The 25,650-nt window shown below is 38.0% G+C and overlaps 1 protein-coding gene and 1 non-coding gene across 3 annotated transcripts in view; both read right to left on the bottom strand.

Annotated features, from left to right (window-relative positions):
- The window catches only part of TESK2 (testis associated actin remodelling kinase 2), a 134,271-nt gene that overhangs the window by 73,988 nt on the left and 34,633 nt on the right, over positions 1-25,650 (bottom strand). The window lies entirely within an intron of this gene.
- LOC122437546 lies at positions 6,611-6,715 on the bottom strand. The gene has a single exon (XR_006268355.1). It is a non-coding gene; the product is annotated as a small nucleolar RNA U13 (small nucleolar RNA).

Genomic DNA, 25,650 nt, shown 5'->3' with positions numbered 1-25,650 from the left:
TATTCAGGACTGATCTCCTTTAGGATGGACTGCTTGGATCTCCTTGAAGTCCAAGGGACTCTCAAGAGTCTTCTCCAACACCACAGTTCAAAGCATCAGTTCTTCAGCACTCAGCTTTCTTCACAGTCCAACTCTCACATCCACACATGACCACTGGAAAAACCATAGCCTTGACTACATGAACCTTTGTTGGCAAAGTAATGTCTCCGCTTTTTGACAAGCCATCTAGGTTGGTCATAACTTATCTTCCAAGGAGTAAGAGTCTTTTAATTTCATGGCTGCAATCACCATCTGTAGTGATTTTGGAGCCCCAAAAATAAAGTCAGCCACTGTTTCCCCATCTATTTGCCATGAAGTGATGGGACCGGATGCCATGATCTTAGTTTTCTGAATGTTGAGCTTTAAGCCAATTTTTTCACTCTCCTCTTTCACTTTCATCAAGAGGCTCTTTAGTTCTTCTTCACTTTCTGCCATAAGGGCAGTGTCATCTGCATATCTGAGGTTACTGATATTTCTCCCAGCAATCTCGATTCCAGCTTGTGCTTCTTCCAGTCCAGAGTTTCTCATGATGTCCTCTGCATATAAGTTGAATAAACAGGGTGACAATATACAGCCTTGACGCATTTCTTTTCCCATTTGGAACCAGTCTGTTGTTCCATGTCCAGTTCTAACTGTTGCTTCCTGACCTGCATATAGGTTTCTCAGGAGGCAGGTCAGGTGGTCTGGTATTCCCACCTCTTTCAGAACTTTCCACAGTTTATTGTGATCCACACAGTCAAAGGCTTTGGCATAGTCAATAAAGCAGAAATAGATGTTTTCCTGGAACTCATGCTTTTTCTATGATCCAGAGGATGTTGGCAATTTGATCTCTGGATCCTCTGACTTTTCTAAAACCATCTGGAAGTTCACTGTTCACATACTGTTGAAGCCTGGCTTGAAGAATTTTGAGAATTACTTTACTAGCATATGAGATGAGTGCAATTGTGCAGTAGTTTGAGCATTCTTTGGCATTGCCTTTCTTGGGGATTGGAATGAAAACTGACCTTTTCCAGTCCTGTGACCACTGCTGAGTTTTCCAAATTTGCTGGCATATTAAGTACAGCACTTTCACAGCATTATCTCTTAGGATTTGAATTAGTTCAACTGGAATTCCATCACCTCCGCTAGCTTTGTTCGTAGTGATGCTTCCTAAGGCCCACTTGACTTCACATTCCAGGATGCCTGGCTCTAGGTGAGTGATCACATCATCGTGATTATCTGGGTGTGAAGATATTTTTTGTACAGTTCTTTTGTGTATTCTTGCCACCTCTTCTTAATATCTTCTGCTTCTGTTAGGTCCATATCATTTCTGTCCTTTATTGAGCCCATCTTTGCATGAAATGTACCCTTGGTATCTCTGATTTTCTTGAAGAGATCTCTAGTCTTTCCCATTCTGTTGTTTTCCTCTATTTCTTTGCACTGATCACTGAGGAAGGCTTTCTTATCTCTCCTTGCTATTCTTTGGAACTCTGCATTCAAATGGGAATATCTTTCCTTTTCTCCTTTGCTTTTCGCTTCTCTTCATTTCACAGCTATTTGTAAGGCCTCCTCAGACAGCCATTTTGCTTTTTTGCATTTCTTTTTCTTGGGGATGGTCTTGATCTCTGTCTCCTGTACAATGTCACGAACCTCTGTCCATAGTTCATCAGGCACTCTGTCTACCAGATCTAGTCCCTTAAATCTATTTCTCACTTCCACTGTATAGTCATAAGGGATTTGATTTTGGCCATACCTGAATGATCTAATGGTTTTCCCTACTTTCTTCAATTTCAGTCTGAATTTGGCAATAAGAAGTTCATGATCTAAGCCACAGTCAGCTCCCAGTCTTGTTTTTACTGACTGTATACAGTTTCTCCATCTTTGGGCTGCAAAGAATATAATCAATCTACTTCCAGTATTGACCATCTGGTGATGTCCATGTGTAGAGTGTTCTCTTGTGTTGTTGGAAGAGGGTGTTTGCTATGAGCAGTGTGTTCTCTTGGCAGAACTCTATTAGCCTTTGCCTTGCTTCGTTCTGTACTCCAAGGCCAAACTTGCCTGTTACTCCAGGTGTTTCTTAACTACCTACTTTTGCATTCCAGTCCCCTATAATGAAAAGGACATCTTTTTTGGGTGTTAATTCTAGAAGGTCTTGTAGGTCTTCATAGAACTGTTCAACTTCAGCTTCTTCAGCATCACTGGTTGGGGCATAGACTTGGATTACTGTGATACTGAATGGTTTGCCTTGGAAACAAACAGAGAGCAGTCTGTCATTTTCGAGATTGCATCCAAGTACTGCATTTCAGACTCTTTTGTTGACTATGATGGCTACTCCATTTCTTCTAAGGGATTCTCGCCCACAGTAGTAGATATGATGGTCATCTGAGTTAAATTCACCCATTCCAGTCCATTTTAGTTCGCTGATTCCTAAAATGTCAATGTTCACTCTTGCCATATCCTGTTTGACCACTTCCAGTTTGCCTTGATTCTTGGACCTAACATTCCAGGCTCCTATGCAATATTGCTCTTTATAGCATCAGACTTTGCTTCTATCACCAGTCACATCCACAAGTGGGTGTTGTTTTTGCTCTGGCTCAAACTCTTTATTCTTTCTGGAGTTATTTCTCCACTGATGTCCAGTAGCATATTGGGCACCTACCGACCTGGGGAGTTCGTCTTTCAGTGTCCTATCCTTTTGGCTTTTCATACTGTTCATGGGGTTCTCAAGGCAATAATACTGAAGAGGTTTACCATTCCCTTCTCCAGTGGACCGCATTTTGTCATACTATCATATTCCATATATAAATCACTGTGCTAGATGCTGAGAAGGCTGTTACATATCAACATGAGACATCAGTTTGTCAGATCTCCCAGCAATCCTTGTTCTCCAATTGCAAAGTTATCTTGTTGCTCTCCAGCTTAAAATCCTTCAGCGGCTCACCACTACCTGGGGAATAAAGTCCAAACTCCTTTTCGCAAAGCTAAATCCATCGACTTCTCCTTGTATATTCCCACCATCTTCTCCCCTTCAGCGCTCAGTGTGTGCTCAGTCATGTCTGATTCTTTGTGACCCCATGGGCTGCAGCCCACCTAGTTCTTCTGTCCATGGAATTTTCCCAGCAAGAATACTGGAATGGGTTGCCATTTCCTCCCCATGGGGATCTCCTGACCCAAGGATCAAAACCGAGTCTCCTGCATGGTAGATGGATACTTTACCACCGTGCTACCTAGGAAGCCCTCTTCTCCCCTTACCTTTAGTTATATATACTAATACTTCTAATTATTTCTAAATGCATCACCCTCTCCACTTTTCCTTTCCTTGACACATTCTATTCTCCTTGCCCTGATGTAATCCTCAACCCCCTAAGCCCTATCCTAATCTCCCTTCCAAATTCCTTTCAATTATTCAAGTTATAAGAAACATCATTTTCCCTGGGAAAAATCTCACTTTATTTCAAGAAAAGTTAGATGGCTCCACTCTGTTTTCTTAATACTCTGTTCTTATTTATCTCTGTTACAGCACTTTCATATTTTTTCAAAACGTTTATTTGGCTGCGCCAGTCTTAGTTGCAGCACTCAGGAGATCCATTTTCGTTGCAGCACACAGGATCTTTAGCTGTGGCATATTGGATCTAATTCCCTTACCAGGGATCAAACCTAGACCCCCTGCGTTGGGAGAGCAGAGTCTTAGTCACTTGACCACCAGGGAAGTCTCAGCACTTGCATATTGTATGCTGTTAGTCTGTCCACTGATCTCCAATATATCTAAGGGCAGTTCTGGTTCAAGGTGGCAACTAGGAAGATCCTGAACTTACCTCCTCCCGGAGACACAGAATCTACAATTGCATATGCAACAACTTCTTATATGCTTAAGGGCAAAAACTGCCTTATTCATTATTCATTTCTTTATTCTGAGAACAGCTATTCAGCTCTTCCCACCATCCACCTGCAATACACACCTTCTGACAAGCAAGACTTCTTTTCATATGGACAAATCTAGATTTTAGTCACAAATCATTAAAAGCTAATCAGGAAAGAAAAGCATGGCAATTGTTATATAACTATCAACAGACACTAGTAGATTGCAAACTATAGACTCTGGAATATAACAGAAAAGGCAGATTACAGGTTATGCACAATCTTAAGGCCACTAGTTATTATTTTATCCATTTTTATCCCATTCAAGTAAGCATATTAACATACAAGTGGGAATGAGAGTAAATATAGTTGCTGTTTTAGTCACTCAGTTGTGTCTGACTCTTTGTGACCCCATGGACTGTAGCCCACCAGACTCGTCTGTCTATGGGATTCTTCAGGCAAGAATACTGGAGTGGGTTGCCATTTCCTTCTCCAGGCGACCTTTCTGATCCGGGGTTCAAACCCGTGTCTCTTGCATTGGCAGGTGGATTCGTTACCACTGAGCTACCAGGGAAACCTCAATTAGGGGTGTGCTGCGATTCATGGGGTCGCAAAGAGTCGGACATGACTGAGCGACTGAACTGAACTGAACTGTGTGTGTGTGTGCTTAGTCGCACAGTTGTGCCCAACTCTTACAACCCCATAAACTGTAGCCTGCCAGGCTCCTCTGTCCATGGGATTCTCCAGGCAAGACTACTGGAGTGGGTTGCCATTTCCTTCTCCAGGGGTGTTTCTAATTCAGCTCTAATTTATATTTTTAAAATTAAATTATTTGCATATGCTGGTACTTCAATCATTTAAAATAACAAACTTCATGCAATAACTTCAGCTTTAGCATGAAGTTTGATATGAAACCAAATTGAGAAATTCTTCTCTGGCACAGTGCCTAGCATCTAGTAGCTGACTGCTCAAAAAATGTTTGTTGAATTTAAATGGTTAACTTAAGTCAGGACACTTACTTTCCAGAGGGGAAGAAAAGCATAAGCCTCTGACCAGCTCACAGAAATACTAAAGGGAGAATTAAGTAATAAAAAGGACAACAATGTAAGAACTGTAACAAAGTAGTTAATCATAAAGTTAACTATTAGATAAATGGCTTAGGACTTCCAGCCAAGAAGTCACAGTGAGTGTATAGTAAGTATACAGTAAGCTGGTATAGCAACATTAATATTAGGCAAATAAAGTTTAAACAGTAATCTTCAAAGGAGGCTACAACACCTCACTTCAGAAGTGTTTTTGAAGTTTGCAGGTGAAACGTTTTGGTTCTAACAATGACTGGGGGCAGGGAGTGCTGCAGGCCTGAGATGCTAAGACATCCTGCAGCTCCAGGACTGTAGGCACAAGGAAGCATTGTTTCATGTGCTGTAGAAAATGCAAATGTCTTATCAGATATTCATGTAAGTAAAGAACATATTTATTATTATCTAAGCTTGGATTCTAACTCCATTTTACATTAAAAACAAAGTCACCTTGCATGGTATTAGTATATACTGAACTTCCTAGGAATGCAACTACCTGTAAATTAAGGAAAATTGCTTTTTGTTTTGTTGAGAATATCATTAAGAACTGGTCATCATTTCAGAAAATCAGACCACCAATGACAGTGCTGCTCCTGAATCCCAATGTAACACATCTGTATCAGATCCATTTGCATATTTTTCATATTCATATTTTTATATTTATATTTTTATATTTATGGTGATTTATTTAAAACACTTTTTATTTTGTACTGGGGTGTAGCCAATTAACTGGAGAAGAAAATGGCAACCCACTCCAGTTCCATGGGAAATCCCACGGGCAGAGGAACCTGATGAGTTACAGTCCGTGGGGTCACAGACAGTCGGAGAGGACTTAGTGACTAAACAGCAACAGAATAGCCAATTAATGATGTCCTAACAGTTTTCGGTGAATAGCGACCACAGAGACTCAGTCATACATAAATATGTATTCATTCTTCCCCAAACCCCCCTCCCATCCAGGCTGCCACATAACATTGAGCAGAGTTTCATGTTATTTAGCCTTTTTTAAAATATCAAACATACATAGGACTTTCCTGGTGGTCCAGTGGTTAAGAATCCTCCTGCCAGTGCAGAGGACACGGATCTGATCCCTGGTCCGGGAAGATTCGACATGCAAGGCATGTGTGCCACAACTACTAAGCCTGTGTGCTGCAGCTACTGAAGCCTGCATGCCCTAGAGCTCATGCTCTGCAACAAGAGAGGCCACCACAATGAGAAGTCCGTGCACCACATCTAGAGTAGCCCCCTCTTACCAAAACTAGAGAAAGCCTGCGCACATCAACCACGACCCAGCACAGCCATAAATAAATAAATACAATTTTTAAAGTATATATGTATAAAGTATATTTTTGCTTTGCCCACAAACTTATCATTGTGCCTATTCTGCCAACTTTTTTCTCTAATGAAACATTCCAGATTAAATGAACATCTTAGAAACACTCTGATAAACTTGGCAAAGATATATTATACCTCCTTAATCAATCTGTAATTTGTCTTGGCAAGCTATTCCTATTTCAACTGATGTTCCTCTTTCCCTTATCACATAGAAATAAATCTGGTCTATTATTACACTTTTATTCTAATATTCTATGGCATCTGTTTTTTTGTTTTTGTTTTTGCATGGAGTGGCTTCTATCTTCTCTTTTTTTTTTTTACGTCAGACAGGTAATGTGCCGATGTTGTAACCAAGTTTGGAGGGAGGCACATGTCACGCAGCAGCGTGAACACCCAATCATCATGCTCATGAACTACAAAAGGATCTCTATCTTCTCTTAAAACTAAAACTAGTCATGCTTGAGAAGGTAAAAGCATCTAACTGTTTTATTATGTATTTCAGCACAGTCAGGCCCGAAAATGTGCATACTGAAATCTATATTTTTACTAATTTAATTTTACTCTTCTTTTATCATACAATTTTATCAGCGATATTTACCATTGATCTTATGTAACTATAAACAACAGAACCACAGTTCCATATCAATTTCATTTCAGGGTAGTTAAGAGTTAGGTTTTAAAAAATTGTTATAACAGCTAAATTTATACCACTTGCTACATACAAGGTTCTGTTGTGTAACTGCTTTATATATTTTAACTCAGCTAATCCTCAAAATAATTCTATGAGATATTACTAACATTTCCCATATTACAGCTATGGAAACTGAGGCAAAGAGAGATTAAATAAGACTTTTTCAGAGCTTCAGCAAATAGCTGAGCCCAGCATCTGAATTCTGATAATGCAAAGAACAGTGGGCCTGAAAGTGTTCAAAACAAGTGGTCTAAGGAAAACACTGCATGCACAAGAAAACAATTTACCAAATGCATGGATACTACATCATAAGAACTGAATCACATTCTCAGACCACTATGAGATGAAATTTAAAATCAACAATAAAGAGATAATTAAAAACAAGCATAGTGGGCAATACTAATTGTTCACCCAACATCTATCGTCCCCTTTTCTTGACTGACATAAGTCCAATTAGGTGGTACTGTGCTTAATTAAAATATTCAATCTCTCCTTCCCTGCAGCTAGGGTGGACAGATGTCCTAGTCCTATTAAGGACATGGAAGTGGGAATTGCTTGGTAGAGGATTCTGGGAATTCTAATTGTTTTCCTGATGAAATTGTTCTTTTTATCTGCTGAAGCATAGATGTGGTGCTTGCATCAAGAGCAAGAGGACAAAAGCCACACACTAAAGAGAGCTAGTGGAGGCCTGGATTGTTGATGAATTCCTTAAGCAGTTGTAAAGCATAGGAATTTCTCAAGATTTCCTGAGAAAAATTATTATCTTATTTGAATAGTCACTGTGTTCTGATTTCTATAACATACTGCCAAAGACAATCCTAACTGATCTGTAAAATATTAAAAATAAATAATTTAGAGTTCAACCTAAAGATTCTAGGGAGGACTTCCCTGGTGGTCCAGTGCTTAGGCATCCACCTGCCAATGCAGTGGGCATGGGTTCAATCCCTCGTCTGGGAAGATTCCTCATGCCGCGGGGCAACCAAGCCCATGCTTGGCAACTACTAAGCCCATGTTCTAGAGCCTGTGCTCTGCAACAAGAGAAGCCACTGCAGTGAGAAGCCCACACATCGAAACTAGACAGTAGCTCCTGCTTGCTGTAACTAGATAAAGGACTGTTAGCAGAAATGAAGACCCAGAGCAACCAAATATTTAAAAAATAATAACAAAAATAAAGATTCTAAGGAAAAAAGTATAATAATAAAGATAAAAGCAAAAGTTAATGAAATAGAAAATGAAAAAATAATAAAGAGGGTCAACAAACCAAAAGCTGATTTGGGAGAAGAAAAAAACTCATAAAGAAACATATCTCCAGGGGCTTTCTTGGTGGCTCAGTGGTAAAGAATCCATCTGCCAATGCAGGAAACACGGGTTCAACCCCTAGTCTGGGAAGATCCCACATGCCAAGGAGCAATTAAGTCCATGCACCACAACTGAGCCTGTGTTCTAGTAGCTGCAACTACTGAGCCCACATGCTGCAATTACTGAAGCCCAAGCGCCTAGAGCCCATGCTTGGCAACAAGAGAAGCCACAATGAGAAGCCTGCACATCACCACAAAGAATAGACCCCCTGTCCCCACTGGCCAAAATTAGAGAAAAGCCCATGCAGAAACAAAGACCCAGCACAGCCAAAATAAATAAATAATAAAATTATTCAAAAAAGAAAACGTATCTCCAGAAATCTTTCATTTTCAGGTCACTGCTTACCTTTCTAGACTCATCATAGGCTTGCCACTTCTTTCCATGCATTCAGCAGACTTGAACCAAACCTAATTTCTCACTCACCACTCTGAGAATATTCCATGCTCTTATTCCCCTGTGCCTCCACAAATGCTTCTCTTCTTGCGTGAAATACCCTCTTCCCTGGTTGTCTTCCTGACAAGCTCTTTCTTCTAGAAAACTCACTGGTGACCTCCTCTGAGAAACCTTCTCTGACTCCAAAGTTTGTACTGGTGGCCCATATTAAATTCCTTGGCACCCTTTGCATACTTTCACACACTAACTATATAGTAAGTAATTTGAGGCTCTTGCTACAGGCTCTGTTTTAGCAAGTACTATATTTTAAATATATTTCCTTTTTTCTCACCCTAAGCAAAGAGCTTATTTAGGGTGAGATTTTATTCATTTCTCTATCCCTAACACTAGCTCAAGGTCCTATACCTAATGAGCACTAACTATATATTTGCTGAGTAAATGAATGAATGATTAAGATAGCAAATAACTGCAATGTTTATTACATGCTCGAAGTATCAGCAGAGTGCGATGAGATCTTAAAGGGGAAGCAACCAACCCTCCCACCTTCCTTATTGCAAAAATAATATGCTTTAAGATAAGGGTTTTTTTTTTTTTTTTTTTGCTACACCACAAGGCCTGCAGGACCCTAAATTCCCCAACCAGGACTCGAACCCTGGGCCTTTGGCTCAGTTCGAAACAGAACACAGTTTCTAACCACTGGACCCCCATGGAAATCCTAAGGTCAGCGTTTTATATCTCTCACATGCCTTCACATATATCAACATCAACAGAAATACACCCATGCACTGAGTGAATCCAAGTTGTACATACAACTTCTGTGCTTCCAGTTTTTGTTTTTCTAGCTGGATTATTAATTAAGGTGAAGGATCTTGGGAGCTACTTTGGCATAGCAGTACACACACAGTAAAACTCTCAACCTGATAAATTATCCCCTGATGTTACCTAGTGCTGAGTTCATCCCCCAGAGACATCTGCAAAATTTTTTACTAATCAGTAGCCCAACTTTCCACATCAGCTCTGGAGGAAATAGTAAATGGATGGAATATGGCCAAAAGCTACAATCATACACTACTGTGAGTGAACCTTAAGAATACATGTGATACAAATAGTCTCCTTTAAAACGTATCACTTCACCCCAAAACCCTGAACCTCCCCATGAGAGTTCCCTCTCTGAAACCTCACTGTACCTCAAAGAGGTTGCAAAACCAGATAAATGCAACAAGAGAAACAGCAGGAAATTTAGCAAGAAGCAGTTTTGACAGACAGCAAGGATATGTAACAAGGACCATTTCCAAGGTGAAGAGCCCTAAGAAGCCTTAGACTGCTATCATCCTTTCTCCCAGGGTTCTCAATGCTAAACTCCTTTTAAAAAGGTGGTGGGAGATGGGAAGGAACTTCTTTCCTCTCTAAGCTCTTTTGTAAATCTCCGTAATACAGTGTTAGCCCCTTGGATTCAGCACATGCAAAAATAAATAAATAAAATTATTTTTAAAAAGTTACAGAAGAATTAATGAATTAAAGAAAAATTAAAGAAGAATTCTGGTGGGTCAGTGGCTAAGACTCCATGCTCCCAAGGCTGAGGGCCCAAGTTCAACCCCTGATCAGGGAACTAGATCCCACACGCCGCAACTAAGAGTTCGCATGCGACAAAAAAGATCAAAGATCCTGCATGCCACAACTAACACTGGGAGCAGCCAAATAAATAAAAATAAATAATTTTTTTAAAAAGAGTTAAATATAATGATGTTACATAAGACTGTAACCCATAACTTGCTAGGAGACTCCCATGTTTGCTGGCTTTGAAGAATCAAGCTGCCACATGGAGAAGGAAACACAGCAAGGACCTACAGCCCTCAATCCAGCAGCCTGCCAGAAACTGAATGATGCCAACAACCACATAAGCTTAGCAGCAGATCCTTCCCCAGCTCAGCCTCATATAAGACAGCTGCCCTGACACCTTGATTGCAGCTTTGTGAGCCTCTGAGGCAGGGGACCCAGCTAAGTCATACCTAGACTCCTGAACTACAGAAACAGATATAATAATATGTGTTCTTTTTAAACCACTGCATCGGTGGTAAAATTGTTATGCAGCAATAAATAACTAATATACTATCCTTCCCTTTGTGTGGAAATTACTCTTGTACTTAAATAATGTTAATATAAGTGATTACCATTAGATTATAATTTCCACAAGGTCAGGATTAACAAGTTTTAATCATCACTGTATCTCAGTGCTATATCTCAGCACTTAACACAGTGTCTGGTGTGAACAGATAGATAGATGGATGAATAAATGCCTACTCTGTTCCAGGCATAATGCTATATCTTAGAGAAACAAACGTAAATAAGACACAGTCCCTGTTCTTATGGAGTTTAAAGCTAAGTAGGATGACAAAACACTTAATCAGATGATTTCAAAAGAATATGTTAAAGGTAACATAGGCTTCTGTGAAGACACAGAATATGGGCTTTTAACTCAGACTGCATGGGTCCAGGTACGGGAGAGGAGAAAATCTTCTCCCCAAGAGTAGAAAGACAAGCAAGGCTTTGGGGGGTGATGATCAAATCAGTGCACTATGAGTACTACTCTCTCAAGATTGACATAATTATCAATAATATCTTCAGAATACAATCTAGTCCCAAAATGACAAAGTATTCGGTATGTTGCCGCTGCTGCTGCTAAGTCGCTTCAGTCGTGTCTGACTCTGTGCGACCCCAGAGATGGCAGCCCACCAGGCTCCCCCATCCCTGGGATTCTCCAGGCAAGAACACTGGAGTGGGTTGCCATTTCCTTCTCCAATGCATGAAAGTGAAAAGTGAAAGTGAAGTCGCTCGGTTGTGTCCAACTCTTAGCGACCCCACGGACTACAGCCCACCAGGCTCCTCCATCCATGGGATTTTCCAAGCAAGAGTACTGGAGTGGGTTGCCACTGGCTTCTCCTGAGTATTCAGTATGGTGGGATTAAAAACAAGGAGCCACACCTCTTGAGATGTGAGAAGACACATTTTAGTACTGTATTAGTTACAAGAAAATCTGATATCAAAGAAATTCAATTAATCTTCTAAAGGAATGGGGATTGATTCTCAATAGATCAATACAATCAAGATTTATATTGATCAGGCAACATGATCTTATGTATAGAAAATTCTAAAAAAAAAAAAACCAAACTACAAAAACTATTAAAATTAATAGAAGAGTTCAGCAAGGTTATAGGATACAAGATAAATATATAAAAATCAATTGTTTTCTATACTGTGTTGCGTGAGTCCATAGTCACTCAGTCGTGTGTCAGACCCTTTGCAACCCCATGGACTGTAGCCCGCCAGACTTTTTGGTCCAAGAGCATTCTCTAGGCAACCCACTGGAGTGGGTTGCCATGCCCTCCTCCAGGGGATCTTCCCAACCCAGAGATCGAACCCAGGTCTCCCGCACTGCAGGCAGATTTTTCATCATCTGAACTACCAGGGAAGCCTGTTTTCTACACTAGCAATAAGCAATCTGAAAATGAAATTAAGAACATTAATTTTCCTACAACAAAACTGCTAGAAACAAAGTCTGAGAACCTTAGGACTTTGAACCCAAGGTAGCTGGAGCATTCTCCTTATAGCACATAAAGTTCTCTTCTAGAGGAGGCAAAAAGGCTGCTGCTCTGCCTGTTTTTCCCTACAGTATCCCATGCTGTCACTCTGGAAGACACCAACTGACTTTTGCCTGACACTGACATTCTCAGTTTGATCTTAGCCACTGCATTCGTCCAACACTTACACTCCTAAAGTTAAAGGAAGGGTCCTCACTGCTGGAGTATAAAAATCCTCCCAAGTGAAACATCACTCTTAGTTTTCTTTTTAAACCCCCTTTCACTGTAATAACTTTTGTTTTAATAAAATATTCCTTTTTTTTAAAGACCTAAGAAGGAAGGGAGGAACACAGAAAGAAAGGAAGAGAAGAAAGAAAAGACAATTCCACTTACAATAGCACCAAAAGTTAAGAGCTGAAATGACAGAACTATTAGAAGAAAACATTAGGGGAAATCTTCACGACATTGCATTTGGCAACAATTTCATGGATATGACATCATAAGCACAAACAACGAAAGGAAAGCTATAAATTGAATCTCAACAAAATTAAGACCTTTTGTGCATCAAAGGACACTACATAAAGAACTACAACTCAACAAAAACAACCCAAGTTTAAAAAAAAAGAAAGGAAAGAATATGCAACAGATTAAAGACAATCTCTTCAACAACTGGTGTTGGGAAAGTTGGACAACTATGTGTAAATCAATAAAATTAGAATACTCCTTCACACCATGCACAAAAATACTCACTTAGTATCATGCTTAGTAAAATAAGCCAGAGAGAAAAAGACAAATACTGTATTTTATCACTTACTTGTGGCATCTAAAAAAAACCAAAACTAGTGAATATGACACAAAAAAAGCAAAACAGACACAGATACACAGAACAAGCTAGTGGCTACCAATGGAGCAAAGAAAAGGGGCAAAATAGGGGCAAGGGATTAAGAGGTACAATCACTATGTATAAAATAAACTAAAAGCACTTTACCTATAGCACAGGGAATATAGCCAATTTTTATAATAACTATACATGGACTATAATCTGTAAAAACTGTGAACCTCTATGTGGTACACCTGAAATTAATATAATATTGTAAATCAATTATTATCTCAAAAGAAAAGCTCACAAGATACTACTTCACACCCACTAGCATGGTTGTAATAATAAAAAATTAAAAAAAAATAAAGAGAATAGTAAGTGTTGATGAGATGTAGAGAAACTAGAACCCTTACATATTGCTTGCAGGCATGTAAAATGAAACAGCCACTGTGGAGAACCTCAGTACCTCAAAAAGTAAATGAAATAACTATATGACCCAGAAATTCCACTTCTAGATATACAGCAAAAGAATTAAAAACAAGTACTCAAACAAATACTTGTATAAAAATGTTTGTAGCTGCACTATTCACAATAGCCAAAAGAGGGAAACAATTCTAATGTCTATCAACAAATGACTACATAAACAAAATGTGGTATTCCATATACCGGAACATTACTGGGCTATAAAAAGGAATGAAATGTTAATACATACTATAACATGAATTAATGCTGAAAACACTATGCTAAATAAAAGAAGTCAGTCATAAAAGTCACATATTGTATGATTCCATTTATATGAAATGTCCAGAATAGGCAAGTCTATAGAGACATGAAGTAGAACAGTGTTTGCCTGGAGATGAGGGAAGGGAGGAATGGACAGTGACTATTAATAAGTACAGGATTTCTGTTTAGAATGATAAAAATATTTTTAAGTTAATGGTGAGAGATGTACAGCCATGTAAATATACTAAAACCCACTGAATTATGTATTTTAAAAAGGAGAATTTTATATTACCTGAACTATTTCTCAGTAAAGTGCTTATTAAAAGAAAAAAAAAAGTACCCTGATACTTTGTTCTGGAATAGAATTCCAGGTTTTATAGATTTCACAATACACACTAAAATACATTATCTCATGGGGGTACTTTAATTATCTCAAGAGACTGGAAAAGTCATCAGCCTACAAATCCTCCTTCCAATTATATTCCCAAACAAAACAAGGACTAGTACAAGAAGAAATTCAGAGCCTTCTGCTGTAGCCCAACAGAAACACTCTTAATGTGACACTGAACAGGCTGTCAGCCACTGTTACACTGGAGCTGAACGGATTTTCCACTTACCAGAGGTGAGAGACTGGGGCCACTGTGCCATTTGGTTTTACATTCTTTTCTCTTTACAAATGTACACACAAACACTCATGTCACCTCTATTTACACATACCTCAGTTCTTCCCTAAACAGATTTCACTAACATCCAAAATGTCTAAGTCATTTCTTAGAAACAACTGAAATTAACCTGTTTTATAGTATTTTTAAAACAAGAAAAAGATTAACAGTCAAAGGAACTCTCGGAAGCTCACAAATGGTTTTAAGTGTAAATCCAACCTATTTTGCTTCTAAAAGGGTATTTTTTCTAATTTCAGTAACAGATGTTATATATATTATATCTTTTCTAGTGCTGTTGGGTCAGGGCTTTATAACCTCAGCACTATTAACATTTTGGGCCAGACAATTTTTGGTGGTGGACGGCTATCCTGTGCATTGTAGAACTGTTAGTGGATCCTTTACCCACTAGATCGCAGTAGTGCCACTGCCCAGTTGTGACAATATCTCCAGACATTGCTAAATATCTCTTAGGAAGGCAAAACTGACCCCAGTTGAGAACAACTGCCCTAGTTCATCATTCTTAATTATTTCTGGACTTCCTTGGTGGTACACTGGCATCCACACTTCCAATGCAGTGGGCCTGGGTTTAATCCCTGGTTGGGGAAAATCCCACATGCCGCATGTTGTGGCCAAAAATAAGGAAAATGACAAATTATCTAATTGTAATTCATGGGGCTACTGACCCACAAAGTATACAATAAATACCATGAGGTTTGATAGTCATGGCTTTCTATCCTTCATAACATATAGCCTAGTAGTCTTTGTTACTTATCTAAAGACAGGCTTCAGAACTAAATTGAACAGATTAATATAACTAAAATCTATTCTTAAGGATGAATGACCAGAGGGTCCTAAATCCTAAAACGGAATTGTTTTAAAACTAAGATCCCACATGCCACGTGGTGCAGCCAAAAAAAAAAAAAAACACAAAAAGTTCACATTCTTTAATATGAAGTCATCCATCATCCAGTTTTCTTTTGCTATCTAAGGCAACTAAAAGTCCTTAAGATACCTGCATAATTTATACCTCCCACACCAGAAGTTAAATATTTTCTTTTATTGCTACTGATACATTTTTTATTTACCTGACCTTTACAGCTCTGTAATCATCTGTACTTTGTAATCAAAGATAAAAACTAACCATCACCTAGCTGTGCGCTACAGAGCTATTAGACCAGAGGTTGGAAAACTTTTTCTGTAAAGGGACAGACAATAAATATCCTGGGCTTTGAAGTTATATGGTCCCTGTTGTAACTACTCAACTCTGTCACTGTAGCACAAAAGCAACCATAGAACATACATTACCAAATAAGTGTAGATGTGTTCCAGTAAAACTTACTTACCAATGCAAGAGGCAGGCAAGATTGGTCAAAAGACTACAATTTGCCAAACCCTGTATCAGAATACTACATGTGAGAAAAAATAAAGATATTTATTCCTCTCTTTCCCAATGATATTTTCATCATAAAATTAAACTAATAATTTTCTAAAATACCATAAAATACAATTAACTTCTGTTGTTGCTGTTCAGTTGCTAATTCGTGTCTGACTCTTTGTGACCCCATGGACTGCAGCACACCAAGGTCCTCTGTCCTCTACTATCTCCCAGTGTTTGTTCAAATTTATGTCTATTGAGTCTGTGATGCTATCTAACTATCTCATCCTCTGCCACCACCTCTCCTTTGGCCTTCAATCTTTCCCAGCATCAGGTTCTTTTCCAATGAGCTGACTCAGCTGGCAGCAGGGGGCCAAAGTACTGGGACTTCACAGGGTTGATTTCCTTTAAGATTGACTGGTTTGATCTTCTTGCAGTCCAGGGCACTCTCAAGAGTCTTCTCTAGCACCACAATTTGAAAGCATCAATTGTTCCGAGTTCAGCCTTTTTTACAGTCCAACTCACACATCCATACATGACTACTGGAAAATCCATACCTTTGACTATACAGATTTTCATAGGCAACATTCTTTCTAATATGCTGTTTGTCACAGCTTTCCTTCCCAGGAGCAGTAACTTTTAATTTCATGGCTGCAGTCACTGTTGACAGTAATATTGTAATTCAAGAAAATAAAATCTGTCACTGCTTCTACTTTTTCCCCTTTTAACTAGCTTTCTTCAATTAATAAGCTTTCTCCTATTTAGTAACAGGCATTCACAGTGGGATAATGCTGGATGCCTTAAATGAGGAAAAAGAGCCAACTATGAAATCAGGCTCAGGATTGAGATTTGTACTATACCAGTATACAGAAGCCTGACCCAAGAAATTAAAATAAATCCTTTAGGTTCAGATGCAGAACCTAAACAAACCCAGCAGAAACAATGTCAGATCTGCATATTAAAACACATCCACAACCTAGAAAACTGCAAGGTAAAACCTATCTCCCTGAATATAGGCCCTCAATATAAAATTATAAATCACAGAAAAAACGAAATACCAGCAGGTCAAAAGACCAAATAGTAAAATATCCACATGCTAAGACTTGCACCTAATCTGAAAGGGACTAAAAAAAAAAAAAAAAAAAAAGCTTAATGGTCAAAATTTACTCATCTCTATGCAAATCTACTAGAAAACTGATAATAACATTCTCTTTTTTCAAATTTTTATTTACTTATTTTTGGTTGCACTGGGTCTTCGTTGCTGTGCACAGGCTTTCTTCAGCCGCAGAGAGCAGGGGCTACCCTTCATTGCAGTGCACAGGCTTCTCATTGCAGTGGCCCCTGTGGTTGCACAGCGTGAGCTCTGGGGATGCAGCCTTTAGCAGTTGCGGCACGTGGCCTCAGCAGTTGTGATGCATGGGCTTAGCTGCTCTGTGGCATGTGGGATCTTCCCAGATCAGGGATCAAACCTGTGTCCATTACATTGGCAGGCAGATTCTTAACCACTGGACCAGCAGGGAAATCTCAACAATAATTTTCTAGTAAAATATAATTACTGAAATTGACTTAAAAGAAACAAAAATTTATACACATCAGTTAAACTAGAAGGACAAAAAAAATTTTCAAAGTACTTGGCCAAAATTTGACAGAGGAATTCAATCAAATATTCAAGGAGTAAATTATTCCAATAATATTTCAATTGTTCCAAAGCATAGGGGAAAAAACTTCCAAATGATTTTTATGAACCAAGCATAACATTCCTAACAAAACCTAAAAACAGAAGCATAAAAGGGAAAAACACAGCCTATTCTCATAAGTATTCAGATATAAACATCCCAGCAAAAAGAAGGTAGCAGCTCATTAAAGAATAATATACCAGGAATGCAAAGATAGTTTACTATTAGACTACTTACTAATATAATTCACTTTACTGACAGGAAAAGACAAAAATAAATGCATCATCATATGTATTACAGTTCTTCAGAGAAACAGAACCAACAGGATATATACAGAGACAAAAATATTTATCACAAGGAATTGGCTCACACAGTTATAAGAGCCTGATAAGTTCCAAGATCTGCAGTTGGTAACATGCAGACGCAGGAAAGCCAGTCGTGTAATTTCTGTCTGAGTCTGAAGCCCTGAGAACCAGGAGAGCCAATGGCATAAGTTCCAGTCCAAAACATGGCAGTTCAGTTCAGTTCAGTTGCTCAGTCGTGTCCAATACTTTGTGACCCCATGGACTACAACACGCCAGGCCTCCCTGTCTATCAACTCCCAGAGTTTACTCAAACTCATGTCCATTGAGTCAGTGATGCCATCCAACCATCTCATCCTCTGTCGTCCCCTTCTCCTCCCACCTTCAATCTTTCCCAGCATCAGGGTATTTTCAAATGAGTCAGCTCTTCGCATCAGGTGGCCAAAGTATTCGAGTTTCAGCTTCAACATCAGTCCTTCCAATGAATATTCAGGACTGTATTTCCTTGAGGACGAATTGGTTGGATCTCCTTGCAGTACAAGGGACTCTGAAGAGTCTTCTCCAACACCACAGTTCAGAAGTATCAATTCTTCAGTACTCAGCTTTCTTTATAGTCCAACTCTCACATCCATACATTACTACTGGAAAAACCATAGCTTTGACTAGACAAACCTTTGTTGGCAAAGGTCTCTGCTTTTTAATAAATCTTTAACAAAACCTTTAATAAAAGGTCTCTGCTTTTTAATATGCCATCTAGGTTGTTCATAACTTTTCTTCCAAGGAGTAAGCATCTCTTAATTTCGTGGCTACACTCACCATCTGCAGTGATTTTAGAGCCCAAAAACATAAAGTCTCTCACTCTTTCCACTGTTTCCCCATCTATTTGCTATGAAGTGATAGGACCAGATGCCATGATCTTAGTTTTTTGAATTTGAGCTTTCAGTTCAGTCCAGTCACTCTGTCGTGTCCGGCTCTTTGAGACCCCATAAACCACAGCACGCCAGGCCTCCCTGTCCATCACCAACTCCCGGAGTCAACCCAAACCCATGTCCATTGAGTTGGTGATGCCATCCAACCATCTCATCCTCTGTCATTCCCTTCTCCTTCTGCCCTCAATCTTTTCCAGCATCAGAGTCTTTTCAAATGAGTCAGCTCTTCGCATCAGGTGGCCAAAGTATTCAAGTTTCAGCTTCAGCATCAGTCCTTCCAATGAACACCCAGGACTGATCTCCTTTAGGATGGACTGGTTGGATCTCCTTGCAGTCCAAGGGACTCTCAAGAGTCTTCTCCAACACCACAGTTCAAAAGCATCAGTTCTTTGGTGCTCAGCTTTCTTTATAATCCAACTCTCACATCCATACATGACCACTGGAAAAACCATAGCCTTGACTACATGAACGTTTGTTGGCAAAGTAGTCTCTGCTTTTTAATATGCTGTTTAGGTTGGTCATAAGTTTCCTTCCAAGGAGTAAGTGTCTTTTAATTTCATGGCTGCAATCACCATCTGCAGTGATTTTGGAGCCCAGAAAAATAAAGTCAGCCACTGTTTCCACTGTTTCCCCATCTATTCGCCATGAAGTGATGGGACCGGATGCCATAATATTAGTTTTCTGAATGTTGAGCTTTAAGCCAACTTTTTCACTCTCCTCTTTGACTTTCATCAAGAGGTTCTTTAGTTCTTCTTCACTTCCTGCCATAAGGGTGGTGTCATCTGCGTATCTGAGGTTATTAATATTTCTCCCGGCAATCTTGATTCCAGCTTGTGCTACTTCCAGCCCAGCATTTCTCATGATGTACACTGCATAGAAGTTAAATAAGCAGGGTGACAATATACAGCCTTGACGTATTCCTTTTCCTATTTGGAACCAGTCTGTTGTTCCATGTCCAGTTCTGTTGCTTCCTGACCTGCATACAGGTTTCTCAAAAGGCAGGTCAGGTGGTCTGGTATTCCCATCTCTTTCAGAATTTTCCACAGTTTGTTGTGATCCACACAGTCAAAGGCTTTGGCATAGTCAATAAAGCAGAAATAGATGTTTTTCTGGCACTCTCTTGCTTTTTCGATGATTCAATGGATGTCGGCAATTTGATCTCTGGTTCCTCTGTCTTTTCTAAATCCAGCTTGAACATCTGGAAGTTCACCATTCACATACTGTTGAAGCCTGGCTTGGAGAATTTTGAGCATTACTTTACCAGCATGTGAGATGAGTGAAGATGGCAGGCCCAAGGCCTAAGAAGAGGAAGTATTTCGGTTTCAACCCAAAGGCAAGGAAATACAGATATCTCACCTAAAGTAGTCAGGTAGGAATTCCCTCATCACAGGAAGGTCACCCTTTTAGTTCTTTTTGGGCCTTTAAATGATTGCTCAGGTGGTAAAGAATCTGCCTGTAATGCAGGAGGCCGGGGTTCAATCTCTGTGTCAGGAAGATCCCCTGGAGAGGAGAATGGCAACCCACTCCAGTTTTCTTGCCTGGAGAATTATCAGGCTCCACAGTTCATGGGGTCGTAAAGAGTTGGACATGACTGAATGACTAACGTCCACATTAGGGATGGCAATCTGCTTTACTCAGTCTACTGATCCAAATGATAATATTATTCAAAATGTACTCTCACAGACATACTCAGAATAAAATTTGACCAAATATCTAGGCACCACCTGGCCCAGTTAAGTCAACATATAAAATTAACCATCATACTAGAGATTTTGAAAAGACATACAGTAAAAGTCATCATCCATACTGCATAAAAATAGTTCTTAACAAAACAGGAGGTTTTTTTATTACAATTTTGAAGATCAACTAGAAAAAGAAATATCTACTTCAGCCCCCAAATCATATCATGTTTAACTAGGAAACACTACAGGTATTCCCATTAAAGTCAGGAACACAGACAAAGATATCAAATACCACTATTTTTTTTAACACTTTAGGAAGTATTAGTCAATGTTGTTTATTGAGAAAAAGTGAGATAAAAAATGGGAAATAAATTTATCATTATTCACAGATATGACTATATATCTGGAAGATCAAAGTAAATCAACTAAAAATCTATTGCAAACATTAAAAAAAATTCAGCACACTGGATGCATCAAAGACTAATGTGTAAAAATTAGTAGTCTTCACAAGCAAACAACAGAAGATATAACGGAAGTGCAACTGACATTTACAATTGCAACAGAAGAAAATGAATATCCAACGTCAGAAGAATGTGGAATTTTTGTAAAAATTTTAATGTCTACAAAGAGACACAAAATACTTGAACAGATGAAAAGGTATGCCATATGCTTATATAAAAAGACTCACTATCATAAAGATAATAATTCTCTAAATTAATCTATAAATTTATTCAAATCTCAATAAAAGGATAATAGGATATTTTTAGAAATCGGCAAACTCATTTTATTTTTTTTTTGCAAACTCATTTTAAAACTCACAATAAAAATAAGGAAGAATTGCAAAGAAAATTCGGAAAAGGAATAATAATGATGAAGAAGACTAGAGACTAACCAGATATTAAAATAAAGTTGAAATGATTAAATTATTATAACAGTGTATTATGGTAGACAGGCCAATGCAACAGAATAAAGTCTAGAAAGACACCAAAATACATACTGAGGAAAATTCAGGATAGAATAAAGGTGACATTTCCAATCAGTGAGAAAAACATTATATACATTAAATATTGCTGGTACAACTGAGCAGACATCTTAAAAAACAAATTCCAGATAGATCAAACATTTAAACATAAGTAGTAATACCACAAAAATGATAAGAAAAAAATTATAATGTTATTTATAACATAGGAATACAGAGAGCTTTTTTAAATAAGAAACAAGACAATAAAAAACAAACTGAACTATTTCTACATTGCAAAAATTGTTAAAAACTAGCTTAAAAAGCACTACAATCTTAGAAAATATAATTCATAGCACACATAAAAAGAAGTTCTACAAAACTAAGATACTTGTAGAAGAATGAGTACTATATGCCATGTAGAATTCTAAGCACGCAGGATACAGCAGTGCAGAGATAAAAAGAGATTTAAAAAAGAAACCTGTCCTCATAGAACTTACACTACCTCTACCATGGAGTAGGTAAGTAAGTAGGTAAATAATAGATAATTGATATAGAGACATGCACACACACATACACATACAGACATACATGTATTTGCTTACATAAGTACAAAATATCTCTAGAAGGACACACAAGAAAGCACTGAATACCAGTTACCTAGAGAGAAGAAAACTGAGGGGCAGAAAAAAGCAAATGATTTTTCACTGAATAACATTTTATACCTTTTAAGTTTATACTATGTGATTTTTAAAATAAATTCAATTAAAATTACACAAAATTCGATGTTCAAAGAAAAGCAGGAACAGGATATTTGAAACAAAAAAGAAGTGCATTTAAGAAAAACAAATAGAAAGTCTACAAAACTCTCATCACAAGAAAAAAAGAATCTGCAACTACATGACGTGATGGATGTTAACTAGACCTATTATGGTAATCATTTCACAATATATATTCATATGAAATCATATTGTACACTGAAAATTAATACACTGTTATATGCCAACTGTATCTTAATGAAATCTAAAAGAAAAAAGCCAAAAAAAGAGAAAGCCTAGAAAAGAAAAACATAGCAACTAAAATTAAAAAATCTCAAAGGCAGTTTCAATAATAGAGTAGGCCTCAAATGAAAAGAAAGGAAATAGGAAAATAGGCTGAAAATCACCACCACACTCCCCCCTAAAAAAAAAATAGCATAAAAAGGCAAAGAAATAAATACATGAGAGAAAAATTAAGAGACATGAAAGATAGCATGAGACAATCCAATATGCATGTAATGGGACCTTAAGAGGCCAAAGAAAAGAGCAGAATTTTAAAAGATAAAATGTCCAAGAATTTTCTAGAATTTAAGACACATGAGTTCTCAAAATGAAGGAGTAAACCACATTCTAAGCAGAATAAATAAAAATAAATCAGCTCCGAGACCAATATAATAAAAACTGAACAAAGAAGAAAAAAATAACTCTAAAAAGAAAGGAAAGGCTGATTAACTAAAAAGGGTAACAACCAGACTAACAATTAACTTAGCAACAGCAGAGGTGAATTAAAAAAAGAAAAAAGGGAAGAATAATTTCAAAGTGCTAAAGAAAATACTGTCCTAAATTCTATACACATTAAATTATCATTTAAGAGTTTATTCAGTGTAAAGATAGAAGTAATAACAATAAATATAAACAGATTATAATTTCTCTGTCTCTTTATGGGCAAATTTAGTTTTGGATCAAAAAATTAAATATAAAACTATTTCACAGGACACACATAGAAAATGCACTATCAGATCAAAAAATTAAATATAAAACTATTTCACAGGACACACATAGAAAATGTACTATCACAGACAGAACAAAAATAGAGACAGAAAAAGACATACTGGGAAAATAATAACCAAAACAACAGATAAATGCATACAGTGAGGAAGAAGGTACATAATATTGATATCAGATAAAGTAGAAATCAAAGCTAACAGCATAAAGTGGGTCAAAAATAGAAAAGTAGCATTTATAAAATATATACTCTATAGCATACAATCCAATAATAAACATCAATTTCTATTAATAAATACTTCACAAAATGGACTATAAACAAAATAACCACACTGACAGAAACACAAGGAGAATCTATAAACACATTAGGAAATATTAATAGACTTTTTTCAAAGAAATAGACTTAATAAATAAGGTCATATAATATTTGAATAACAATATAAAAGCTTAATCTAATACACAGAACTTTATGCAATCAAACAAAACAGAAATTCATATTTGTTTCAAATATATTTGTGGCATTCAAAAAAATCTGACCTTGTACTATACCAAAACAAAATCTAGACTATATTCCAGAGGCTTCCTTGATGGTTCAACGGTTAAGAATCTGCCTTGTTGGACATCCCTGGTGGTTCAGTGGTTAAGAATTCGCCTGCACATGGGCACATGGGTTCGATCCCTGGTCCAGGAAGATTCCACATGACACAGGGCAAGTAGGCCCTTGTGCCACAACTAATGAGCCTGAGCTCTAGACCTTGCAAGCTACACTACTGAGCCCACCTGCTCTAGAGTCTCTGAGCCAAATCAAGAGAAGCCACTGAAAGAGAAGCCCACACACTGCAACTAGAGAAAGTCTGTCTGCAGCAATGAAGACCCTGCATGGCCAAAAATAAATAAATAAACAACTTTGTTTTATTAAAAAAAAAAAAAAAAAAAAAGGATGTGCCTTGCAATGCAGAGGACTCAGGTGCAATCCCTGGTCTCAGAACTAAGATTCCACATGCTGAGGATCAACTAAGTCCTGGTAGACCACAACTCCTGAACTCTTGTGCCACAACTCAAGAGTCCCTGCACTGCAATGAAAGATCCTGCATAATGCAATTAAGACCCAACGCAGGGCTTCCCTGGCAGTGCAGTGGATAAGAATCTGCCTGCCAATGCAGGAAACATGGATTTGATCCCTAGTCCAGGAAGATTCTACATGCTGTGGAGCAACTAAGCCCATGCACCACAACTGCTGAGCCCACGAGCCCTGGGGACTTCAAGCCACAACTACTGAGGGCCATGTGCGTAGGGCCTGAGCTCCGCAAAAAGAGAAGCCTCCACAGTGAGAAGCCTGTGCACCACAACAAAGAGGAATAGCCCCTGCTCGTCGTAACTAGAAAAAGCCCACAGGCAGCAATAGAGCCAGAGCAACCAAAAAAATAAATACGTGAAATAATTAAAAAGAAAGAGCCAAAAATAAATAAATAAATAAGAAAAAAAGAAAGAGCCGACACAGCCAAATAAATAAATATGTTTAAGAATAAATTATATTCCAAAGACAGACTTCATATAAGCCATTCTCTGTGATCATGATGTACTAAAATTAGAAATTAAATATCAAATAATTACCCAAAAGAAAATTCACCATGTAGAAATTTTAAAATTTCATTTAAATAATTCTTGTATCAAAACGAAATCAAACCAAACTACATTTAGAAATGATGAGAGCACACTGAAAACCTGTGATACGGCCAAGTCTAGAGGAAACTTTAAAGCTTAAGTGTATATACGAGAAAATAATAACTACTGGGAAAAACTGAGATAAGAATAAAATTCAAAAAGCTACAAAAAGAACAAAACATCACTAGATCTAATAAGAAAGTAAACGAAAGAAAGTAATACAGATATAAGTAGAAAATAGTGAACCATAACACAAACAGAAGATAATCAGCAGAACCAAAGGTAATCTGACTGCCAGGTTCTGCCCAGGGTGGAGTTATCAACAGGTGTGGAAACAGAGACGAACCCCCTGGGACAGGTACAAGGGCAAAGGCAGGACCAAAGAGACTTCATAGCTATCCCAAGGTCCCAGAATCCTATATTTCTTAAGCCTTCAGTTTATCAATAAAGGATAGCTCTTTTTTTTTTCTTTTTTGGCCACATCATGTGGCTTATGGTATCTTAGTTCCCCGACCAGAGGTTGAACCCAGACCTTGGTAGTGAAAGCATCGAGTCCTAACCATTGGATCTCCAGGGAATTCCCAACGAGCTCAACTTTTTTTTTTCTAAGCAAATCCTTTGAGAAGAAACCTAAAATAAATTTGTGTTGTTTTATTTTAAAAATAGAAGACACAAATAAACTATATTAGAGGAAGGAGGCAGACATTGATATGGTACAAATTACACTAATTACACTTAGGTTTGGCTGCAAACAGAGGACCAAATTTTAAAAGTCTTAAGAATT

Source organism: Cervus canadensis, chromosome 2 (genome assembly GCF_019320065.1).
Source record: "Cervus canadensis isolate Bull #8, Minnesota chromosome 2, ASM1932006v1, whole genome shotgun sequence".
NCBI classification, from domain to species: Eukaryota; Metazoa; Chordata; class Mammalia; order Artiodactyla; family Cervidae; genus Cervus; species Cervus canadensis.
This window is presented reverse-complemented; position numbering and strand designations above follow the sequence as displayed.